A 12541-nucleotide genomic window follows, 5' to 3' on the forward strand; every position below is an offset into this window, starting at 1 on the left:
TGGAAGTTCAGAAATCATCAGCTCCAAAACTCTGGGAACCCATAACCCAAGATGCAATTGTGTTAACAATTCAAGCTTCATACAGCTATAGAAAGTAACATAAAACCCTACATTCTTGATAGAGTGGTAAATGATTAATTATAAATGATGAGTATTCTTTCTTTCACAATTGGCTTAAGAAACTTAGTTATTGACATGTAACAAAAATGAAATCAGTATGCTGAAGTGATTCCATTCTAGTACTATAAATAACATTTTGTGTGTGTTTGTTTGTGTTGGACTCTACACAACCCCTGGACTGTATTAAGCCTGTCAGGCTACTCTGTCCATGGAATTTTCCAGGCAAGAGTACTGGAGTGGGTTGCCATTTCCATCTCCAGGGAATCTTCCCAATCCAGGGATTGAACTCATGTCACTTATGTCCTCTGCATTGGCGGGTGGATTTTTTTTACCACTGTGCCACCTGGGAAGCCCATAAATGACATTAGTTTTGCTTTAATGTGTTTTGAAGCTAGCATTAAAGCCACCTTTGACAATTCCATCTATTATCTTAACATGGAATATTGTGTAGTCAAGTTACAAGTGCCCTGCCACTAGTAATAACCAACGAGACATTTGTTAGCAGTTCCCCAAATAATGTCTTGCATATAATCTTCAAACTTAAAATATACAGATTCCCCAAATTTTTCCATTTTCCTAAAGTTCTTTACTTCATCTTATGCTAAGGTTGAACAAAGAATTGTCTCTATGTTTCTTTGCAGCTGTGAAAGTTTATTCTAGATACAGAACACCAGGGGGGAAAAAAACCCTTCCTTTCACAGTATTCTCCATAGATTGTCTTCAATTTAGCTTAAATTAAACATTCTATATATGAAACATTATAGGTTACTTGGGGGGAAGACAAAAGTAAATCATGTCTAGTTGGAGGAAAAAGCTTTAAAATGAAAAAAGAAACTCATTAGAAGGGACTCCTCATATACTTAGCCCACATCCAAGCTAGCGTCCCTGACTTTAAATATGTCCTCTTTGATGTTTAAGAGAGCTTCCCAGGTGGTGTAGTGGTAAAGAACATGCCTGCCAATGCAGGAGACATAAGAGGCGTGGGTTTGATCCTTGGGTCCGGAAGATCCCCTGGAAGAGGAAACGGCAACCCACTCCAGAATTCTTGCCTGGAGAATTCCATGAAGAGAGGAAACTGGTCAGCCCATAGCATCGAAAAGAGGCAGACACAGCTGAAGCAACTTATCACACACACCTGTTTAAGAGAAATAGGACCAGATTGAAATTTAAAAAAAAAAAAAAAAAAGCACATTCCTTTTCTCAGGGTATGGGTTGGCTCTATAAATTCTGTCAACCTTCTCTCATTCTTCTTTCCATCACCAACATCAGCAGGATAGAGCAAGACAGAATTACATTATCAAGGCCAAGAATAGCCAAGGTATTATTCAAGAAGAACAAAGTGAAAGACTTCCCTGTTGGTCCGATGGTTGTGACTCCATGCTTCCAGTGCATGAGTGCCGGGGATGCAGGTTTGGTCCCTGGTTGGGGAACTAAGACTACACATGCCACATGGTGCAGTCAAAAAAATAAAAAATAAAAAGAGAAAGAACAAAGTGAGCCAGTACTAGATGGTTATTTCTATTATAGAGATATAATCTTCAAAAGAGTGTGGCAATTCACCAAGAATACACAAATTATGCAATGAAACACAATAAAGATATGTACATAACGTGTTAAATCAATTCATTAAACAGGTGACACCAGAGAATAATGGTGAAAGGAGAGTATTTAATTTTATTTGACTTTGTTTTTAATTGGAGGATAATTACACTATTGCGTTGGTTTCTGCCATACATCAACATGAATCAGCCATAGGTACACCTATGTCCCCTCCCTCTTGAACTTCACTCCCACCTTCCACTCCATCCCACCCCTCTAGGTTGTCTAGAGCACTGGGTTGAGCTCTCTGTCACAGGGCAAATTCCCACTGGCTATCTAGATTATATATAGTAATGCATGTGTTTTCATGCTACTCTCTCAGCTCATCCCACCTTCACCTTCCTCCATGTGTCCCCAAGTCTGACGTCTATATCTGCGGCTCACTGCTTCCCTGTAAAGAGGTTCATCAGTACTGTCTTTCTAGATTCCACACGTGTGTGCTCAGTCGCTTCAGCCACATCCAACTCTTTGCAACCCCGTGGACTGTAGCTCACCAGGCTCCTCTGTCCACGGGATTCTCCAGGCAATAATACTAGAGTAGGTTGCCATGCCCTCTTCAAGAAGATCTTCCCAAACCTGGGACTGAATCCATGTCTCCTGCATCTCCTATATCATAGGCAGATTTGTTTTACCCACTGAACAGCCTGGAAATCCCTCTAGACTCCACGTATATGTGCAAATATATGATATTTGTTTTTCTGTTTCTGACTGTCTATACTTGGTATAATGGGCTATAAGCTTATCCACTTTGTGAAAACTGATTCAAATGCATTCCTTTTTATGGCTGGATAATATTCCATTGTATATATGTGCCACAGCATCTGAGAAAGAAAATTTTAAATAAATTTTAAATAAAGGCTGTTAGGTAAGTTGACATCCATATAGGAAATAAAGGAACTTCATTCTTCCTATGATAGCAAAGGTTCATTACTAGATGTGCTGCTGACATTGTTATGAAAGGTAAATCTAATACAAACTTTTGAAGAAAGCATAGAGAATACCTCCTAAACTCAGATTAGACATAGCTATCTCATGCTGAATTTTTAAAAATACTTCTAAAAAGGGAGGAAAACTACATAGCAATGTATGAAGAAGACGAAGAACTTTTCTCCATCAAAATAGGTTCTAAGAATGAAAAGGCAACATACAGAGTGGAATAAGATATTTGTAGCACATACATTTGACAAGCATCTAGACCTCAAAAGATATCAGAGGAAAGTTTTACAACTTGATCAAAAATTTGTTAAAAAAAAAAAGCAAATTTGAGGAGGTACTTTACAAAAGAAGGATGAATTTAAGTGGCCGAAAACATATGAAAAGTGTCCTATTACACTTATCATCAGTTCAGTTCAGTTGCTCAGTCATGTCCAACTCTGTGTGACCGCATGAACCGCAGCACACCAGGCCTCCCTGTCCATCACTAACCCCCGGAGTCTACCTAAACCCATGTCCATCGAGTCAGTGATGCCATCCAACCATCTCATCCTCTGTCATCCCCTTCTCCTTCTGCCCTCAATCCCTCCCAGCATCAGGATCTTTTCCAATGAGTCAACTCTTCGCATGAGGTGCCCAAAGTATTGGAGTTTCAGCTTCAACATCAGTCCTTCCAATGAACACCCAGGACTGATCTCCTTTAGGATGGACTGGTTGGATCTCCTTTCAGTCCAAGGGACTCTCAAGAGTCTTCTCCAACACCACAGCTCAAAAGCATCAATTCTTCGGTGCTCAGCTTTCTTCACAGTCCAACTCTCACATCAATACATGACCACTGGAAAAACCACAGCTTTGACTAGATGGACCTTGGTTGGCAAAGTAATGTCTCTGCTTTTTAATATGCTGTCTAGGTTGGTCATAACTTTCCTTCCAAGGAGTAAGCGTCTTTTAATTTCATGGCTGCAGTCACTATCTGCAGTGATTTTGGAGCCCAAAAATACAAAGTCTGACACTGTTTCCACTGTTTCCCCATCTATTTCCCATGAAATGATAGGACCGGATGCCATGATCTTAGTTTTCTGAATGTTGAGCTTTAAGCCAACTTTTTCACTCTCCTCTTTCACTTTCATCAAGAGGCTTTTTAGTTCTTCTTCACTTTAATGCCATAAGGGTGGTGTCATCTGCATATCTGAGGTTATTGACATTTCTCATTTCTCCTGGCAATCTTGGTTCCAGCTTGTGCTTCTTCCAGCCCAGTCTTTCTCATGATGTACTCTGCATATAATTTAAATAAGCAGGTGACAATATACAGCCTTGACATACTCCTTTTCCTATTTGGAACCAGTCTGTTGTTCCATGACCAGTTCTAACTATTGCTTCCTGACCTGCATATAGGTTTCTCAAGAGGCAGGTCAGGTGGTCTGGTATTCCCATCTCTTTAACAATTTTCCACAGTTTATTGTGATCCACACAGTCAAAGGCTTTGGCATAGTCAATAAAGCAGAAATAGATGTTTTTCTGGAACTCTCTTTCTTTTTCGATGATCCAGCAGATGTTGGCAATTTGATCTCTGGTTCCTCTGCCTTTTCTAAAACCAGGTTGAACATCTGGAAGTTCACAGTTCACATATTGCTGAAGCCTGGCTTGGAGAATTTTGAGCATTACTTTACTAGCGTGTGAGATGAGTGCAATTGTGCGGTAGTTTGAGCATCCTTTGGCATTGCCTTTCTTTGGGATTGGAATGAAGACTGAACTTTTCCAGTCCTGTGGCCACTGCTGAGTTTTCCAAATTAGCTGGCATATTGAGTGCAGCACTTTCACAGCATCATCTTTCAGGATTTGAAATAGCTCAACTGGAATTCTATCACCTCCACTAGCTTTGTTTGTAGTGATTCTTTCTAAGGCTCACTTGACTTCACATTTCAGGATGTCTGGCTCTAGCTGAGAGATCACACTAGAGTGATCACTTGTTATCAGGGAAATGCAAATTTAGATTACAATAAAATTTCACTAGACACTTAAGGGACATTCTAAAACGTAAAATTGATCATAGCAAGAGGTATCAGGTAATTGAAGTGATAGGGTGTCTCATTTTATACTGCTGGTGGGTAATACATTAACAAACTTTTTAGAAAATTTCTTGGTGGTACAAACCTACACTGAATGCAGTCTACTACCTATCAATTTAATTTCTGAGTTTGTTACTAGTAGAAATGTGCTCACCACATTAGAGTGTTGAAGCAGCACTATTCAGAAGAGACACAAATTGAAACAATACAAATCCCCATCAAGAGCTAAAGGAATAAAGTATGACCATTCTGTGGTCAAACATGGAATAATCTACAGACATGACAATGAATGATTTATAACTGCCTGCAACAACATGGTTAAATCCCAGATATATTATTTTGAGCCAAAGAAGCCAAGTGAAAAAATATATGGTTCTATTGATGTATAGTTTAAAAACAGGCAAAATTAATTTATGATATGAAAATCAAAATATTGATTACCCAGGGAGAGAAATGAATAGATGACTGCATGTTAGATTTTTTTGGCATGTTCCTAATATTCTAGTCCTATATCCCGCTGCTGGTTACAGGTGTAGTCAGTTTATAAATTGACCCCCGGCTTTAAATTTGCATTTTTCTGTTTATATGTTATATTTACAAAAATGTCAAAAAAGAAAAAAATATTTTCAACATTTTTCCAAAATCTTCCACCAATACATTTCCCCAAATTGCAATATTCAGTTTAATAATAATATCATTTTCAGTATGTTGTATTGAAGGGCAAAGTAATTTCAGCAAAAGAGTTGTTTGGGCTAGATTATACCCTCCAAGTTCTACCCCAACTTTTCCTATCAAAGGTGAAATGATGTCACCTTAATCTTCTTAAAAGTCCAAGTGTTCCTCCAGAAATCACCAGATAAAACACAAACACACACACACACACACACACACTCTCTCTCTCTCTCTCTCTTTCTCTCCAGAGACACACACTCACATACAGCTTCTAAGGAAATAAAATTATTCTCAGACTCAATGAGGTCTAAATCCATATTAATAAAGACTGATTGTCTTCCTAAAGCAATAATCGGTAGTGATATTACATGCCACAAATGAAGAAACTCTTTTATATTATTATGCAAAGCAATCTCGATCTTATTTATAGCTATATCTGGCTTTCCCAAACTATATCCAGAGACATAATTGTTCATAATAAAGTGTCCTGTTATTGTCATTTCTCCTCCCAGACACCATTTGTTTCTCTTTGTTCAGGCTAAATAAGAAACTTCGTAAAGAAGCTAGAGTTTTCAGTGTTCTACTAACTCAAGTTGGAAATGATTAGGCAAGGGCAACACACACTGCACCGAGGTGAGTGCTGACATTTACGGGAAATGTCCCCATGGCACGTCTCACCTGACTGAAGAGGAACTAAGGTTGCCAACAAAGGTCCATCTGGTCAAGGCTATGGTTTCTCCAGTGGTCACATATGGACATGAGACCTGGACTGTGAAGAAAGCTGAGCGCCGAAGAACTGATGCTTTGGAACTGTGGTGTTGGAGAAGACTCTTGAGAGTCCCTTGGACTGCAAGGAGATCCAACCAGTCCATCCTAAAGGAGATCAGTCCTGGGTGTTCATTGGAAGGACTGATGCTGAAGCTGAAACTCCAATACTTTGGCCACCTCATGCGAAGAGTTGACTCATTGGAAAAGACCCTGATGCTGGGAGGGATTGGGGGGAGGAGAAGGGGACGACAGAAGATGAGATGGCTGGATGGCATCACCGACTCGATGGACATGGGCTTGAGTAAACTCCGGGAGTTGGTGATGGACAGGGAGGCTTGGCGTGCTGCAATTCATAGGGTCGCAAAGAGTCAGACAGGACTGAGTGACTGAACTGAACTGAACTGAAGGTTTCCCAGGAAGTGCTAATGGTAAGGAACCCACATGCTAATGCAAGAGATGTAAGAGACACAGGTTCTATCCCTGGGTCAGGAAGATCCCTTGGAGGAGGGCACGGCAATGCACTCCAGTATTCTTGCTTGGGAAATCCTATCACCAGAGGTGCCTGGCAGTCTAGGGTTTATGCGGTCACTAAAGTCAGACACAACTGAAGTGACTTAGCAGTAGGGATAGTAAGTCTTCTATGTTCTTTGAGCCAGGAGAAATGCAGATGTTGACTATTTTTGGCATATAAAGCTACCTTAAAGATATCATTATTGTAAAATACAGTTTTTAGAAAAATGGTTAGAAAAATTAAGATTGGATCTTTATTTTACATCATAGAACCTCTAATCTATATGCTACCCAATAAATTTAGAAGTATGCATAAAAAAGTAGTCTTACAATACCTAAAGCAGTAAAAACAAATGTAGAAAGATGACACTCTATGGGAAGATAATCAGAGAGGAATAGGGTGACATATAAAGCACAAGTTTTATAAATATTTTAAACCCGAGAATAATCACCAATAACATTAAAAGATTAAATAATAAGCTTTCAAATTTTGCAATAAGTATGGTCAAAGTTACATTTTAATATGTAATATCATACACCTAAATTTATTAACATACATAGCTATAAAAACAGAAATAGATGTGAAAGAATAGGTATAGTTTTAAAAGAAATATATTACACTAATATTGAAGTAATTATTTAATTTAAAATAAAGTAAATTCTATTTGCTGCCCCCAAAAAATATTTAGGACTAATATTTGTGAGAGAGGTTATAATGCGACAAGAAATGATTACTGCTGGTGAAACATAAAGTTGTGGTACAGATCTGGAAACGATTTGGGAGTCCACCTAGAAAGAACAAAAGTATTTTCCATGTCCTTTGTGCCAGAACTAAATTCCTAAGAACTTTATGGCAATTTAGGTGAGCATATGCATTATAGAACAGCTTATAGGGGAAAAAAGAACTAATTTACAAATTGATAAGAGATTGTTCAGTAATTTATGTTGCTCATATGTTACAGAATTATATTAATCAAATATATTGCTCTTTTGAAGAATACATAATATAGCCTAATGCTAAAAGCAAATATTGAATTTAAAAAAGATATAATAATTCATTTGTGGGATAATAATTGAATGCCAATTTTACAAACATATATCTTTTCTACCTACATTATTTTTATCCATCTATTATTATCCATCTTTTCATTATTCATCTGATGAGTGAAAACATTCTCAGTATAAAAAATATTAATTTTGGGGTATTAGAATTATCAAAAATTTAATCTCCTTTTTTGTGTTCTTATTCAAGAAATCACAGGGACCACTTTTAAAATCAGAATCAAATTTTAAATTATTATAATGAAAATAAATTACTTATTAAGTGTTTTCACCTTTGCTTTTCTTATCTCATTGTAGGTACGTAGGTGTTAGTGGCTCAGTTGTGTCCAAATCTCTGTAACCTCATGGACAGTAGCCCTCCAGGCTCCTCTGTCCATGGAATTCTCCAGGCAAGAATACTGGAGTGGGATGTCATTTCCTTCTCCAGGGGATCTCCTCAACCCAGGGCTCAAACCCAGATCTCCTGCATTGCAGGTAGATTCTTTACCATCTGAGCCTCCAGGGAAGCCCTATCTCATTGTAGTTGTCTTTTTACACATTTGTAAAATGTAGCCAGAACATGAAGTGCAATATAACACATCATGTAAAAAAAGAAATTATTTTCTTATTCAATCAATTTACCTTCTAGAACATACTGGATTATCCTCATATTCGACAAATAATTCTGTATTTAAACATAAAATTTTACTGAAAGTTTTTACTGCTTCCAATTCTCTTTGCAACTAATCAGTTTCTCAAAGGATATATTTTTTCTGCTGATTTCTGTTTCCAAGATCTTAAAATCTAATTGTTAGAACTAAATTACATATAATCACTGGAATCTGCACCTTCTCAGAGGTAGTTGAGGTGAGCAAATTAAATAGTTCTTAGTATATGAATATAATGTCAAGATAATGGCAGACAATGAAACTTTTTAACATATTTCCCATCTAGAAATTTGTTTTAAATGGCATCTGTTTACCTTTCCTTTTCTTCCTCCAAGTCAAAAAGGAGAAGTCTGCTTGACTGTAATATAACCATAATCTGAAATAAATACTGTATTTTTTCATAAATCAAAAGCTTTGTATATTACCTTCATGAACAGCATTCAGTCTCATCAACCTCAACATCAGAGAGGAATACAGGATTCCAGATCAGCATTTCAACGTCTCTTTGTTTATGTGAAAACAATTTATTTCAGCTTAGCCAATCAAAATAGAAAGAAATTGGATGTATACCAGGATCAAGTATTTCTGCCAATGTTTCCTTTCTATAAATAGCACTAGAAAAAGAAACAGACAAAAATATCTCCAGAACCTGCTTAAATTTTAAGTCAAGGGTCACCTGGAAATGTTCTCCATAGATGATTGCTTTTCAAGCAACTAGATTTCTAATTACACATGAACTCAGAGGGCTTCTGTGAGCTTGACAGTGGTACCGACCCGAATTCATATCTCTGAGTTGTTGTATTCCAACCCTGTGATCCTGAGCCTATGTCCACAATGTTCTCTGTAACGAATGACCTTTCTCCTCCTTTCTGCTTAGGCACCATCTCACTTTTCAAAGCCGGATGGAAAAAAGAGGGTAGCACATTTCCAGGAACTTCCAGTCTCATTGAAGGGAGAATCTGTCTACGTCGAAAACTAGAAACAACTTTGAACAAACAAATGGTAAATTGATCCATACGTGATAAAAGTAGATAACAGTGCTTAAGCTGAGTTTGGAGATTTTAAGAAAGTTGCTATACAAATGAAAAATAACATTTTATTATTTAGTTATGGCATGAGATAAAATAGCTAGCATTTTATTTTTATATACAAAAACAAATTTATGGCAAAATTTAAATTCCAAAGTAAGTAACTACTTTCTTTTCCATATGTCTTCACTGGAAACGGTAGGCACCCAGCGGGAAGAAAACCAGCACTGACTGAATGGAAACATGTAATAAAATAAAGGGGAAAAAAAAATGAGAGGATATGAGAAATGATGTAAGAAGACACAATTAATCATGCTTTAACTGGCCTAAGAGAGACCCATTTTAAAATGCAGGCTTTCACTTGACAGTAGCCCTTTTTCTCTATGAAGTGGCCTTTAGAAACCAATTGAAGTTTAAGACATCATCTGAGAGTGAGAAGGGCCTTTTGTTCCTTATTATTTATTTTACCTTCACGTCTCACCACCCTCACGCGTATATCAGTAGGAGGAGGAGGGTATTCTGCTAGTTTTCCAGCAGCTGTGTATCTTTTGTTGGCAGCTAGAGAGGGATTATTTAAGGGCACTTGCTAACTTTGCATAGCATTATGAATTATGGGAACCACAATAAAAAAAAACTGTTGATTTAATTTTGCTAAGATTCCCTTTTGTGGCCACTTTGAAAGCAAAGATGTGTTCATAGGCAACACCTCTTGAGAAAATGTGCTTCATTTAAAACTGAGCCAGATAAGCCTACTGGACTTGTATTTAGCATGGAAAATGGCACCAGGATATGGTAAGACATAAACACAGGTTCCAGAACACTGGCCTTGTTAGATATGCATAAAATGTGAACTATACCACACAGATGCATTTCCTTACTTAAAAGAACCTCATTTGGTGGTAAGCTAGGGAGTGAAAATGCAATGATTAAAAGTTTATATTATCAACACAGAAAAAGATGAAGGCTAGGAGGACAAGGGATATTTATTATTCGTCTCATTCTAAGCACTGAGCAAAGAATCAGAAAAAAATGTGGCATTATGTAATTCAGTCATGACTTTAATCATTTAACAAATAATACGTTTCTACTATGGCAAATCTAAATATGGGGGAGAGGAAGGGAGGGGCTATAAAGTAAAGGAACCATATTCTAGTGATAAGGATAGTGGTTTTTGAATGACTGAATATACCAACTTAGGTAAATACAGCTAAAGAAGTGGAGAAAATCAAAGCATAAAGAATTTAAATGCATCTTTTTATTGTATGCATATTATCCATACTTCAGATTTACAGAGCATTTATTTTATCAAAACTTTAGATTTGCTGATTTTTGCTTTACCTCACAGAAACACTCCAAGAAGATATTAACATATATTGTGAGTTTAATTTCAGATAGCATCAACTAATTAAATGTCACAGTAAAGTGAGTCACACAAAATTTTTGGCTTCCCAGTGTTCAAAAAGTATATTTGAACTGTACTGTAGACATGATTAAGCAACTGAACAACAATAACAACAAAGTATTTCTTTCAAGAAATATTTCAAGAATACACTTTGTTCATCCATAAAAAGCAATTCCTCATCCATTCAATTTCTGTCACGAAATTGTAGCAATTCAGTCACATCTTCAGGCTCCACTTCTATTGCTAGATCTTTCCACCACATCTACTGTACTTCTTCCACTGAAATCTTGAATCCTTTTAAGTCATCCATGAGGATTGGAATCAACCTCTTCCAAAGTCCTATTAATATTGATTATTTAATCTCTTCCTATGAATAATAAATGTTCTTAATGACATTTAGATTGGTGAATTCTTTCCATAAGTTTTTCAATTTATTTCTCCAGGAACTATCTGAAGAATCATCATTTATAGGCTACAGCCTTGTGGAAAATATTTCTTTAATAAAATTTGAAAGTCAAAATTAACTCCTTGTATCATGGGCTGCAGAATGGATGTTGTGATAGCAGAAATGAAAACAGAATTAACCTCCTTATACATCTCCATCAGAGCTCTCGGGTAATCAGGTGTATTATTAATGAGCAGTTATATTTTGAAAGGAATATTTATTTCCCTGAGCAGTAGGTCTCCAGAGTGGGCAGTAAATCCTTTTGTAAACAAATGTGCCTTCATACAGACTTTGCTATTATATTTCTAAAGCACAGGCAGAGTAGATTTAGTATCCTTCTTTAGGGCCCTGGGATTTTTGGAATGGTAAATGAGCTCTCGCTTCTACTTAAAGTCACCAGGTGCATTAGCCCCTAACTGTGAAGCCAAGTATTGACTTCTCCTCTCTAGCAATGAAAGTCGTAGATGGCATCTTCTTTCAAATATAAGATTGTTTCTTCTACATTGAAAATCTGTTGTTTAGTATAACCATCTGTATTAATTGAGCTAGTTCTGAATAACTTGCTGCAGTTCTGTGTGAATACTCATGGCTTCACCTTGCACTGTTATGGTGTAGAAATGGCTTCTTCCCTTTTTCCTCATAAATCAAACTCTGCTATCTTCAAAGGTCTTTTCCGCAAGTTCCTCACCTCTCTCAGTCTTAGCATCACTGAATTGAATTGGGTCCTTTTTTTGGATTAGCCTTTGGCTCTAGGGAATATTATAGCTGGTATGATCTTCTGTTCAAATCACTAATACTTTATCCATACTAGCAATAAATATATTTTGTTTTCCTTTCATTTCTTTGTTCAGTGGAGCAGCACTTTTAATTTCCTACAAGAACTTTTCCTTCACATTAACATCTTGGCTAGCTGATGCAAGAGATCTAGTTTTGGCTTATGTGGACTTTCAGCATGCCTTCCTCATGAACTTTAATCATTTTTAACTTTTGATTTAAAGTGAGACTTGTGACTCTTCCTTTCAGTTGAACACTTGTAGGGTTATTAATTGGCCTAATTTCAATATTGTTGTGTCTCAGGAAGAGATGTTGTGTCTCATCTCTCTCCCTAAGGAGAGGGAGAGAGATGAGGAAACAGCTGGCCGGTGGAGCACTCAGAATGTAACAGTATTAAGTTTACCACCTTACATGGCACAGTTTGTGGTACTTCAGCACAATTACTTTGGTAACATCAAAGATCAGTGATCACTGTTTACCATAACAAATATAAGAATAACAAAAAAATTTGA

Source organism: Dama dama, chromosome 1, assembly GCF_033118175.1.
Source record: "Dama dama isolate Ldn47 chromosome 1, ASM3311817v1, whole genome shotgun sequence".
Taxonomy (NCBI): Eukaryota; Metazoa; Chordata; class Mammalia; order Artiodactyla; family Cervidae; genus Dama; species Dama dama.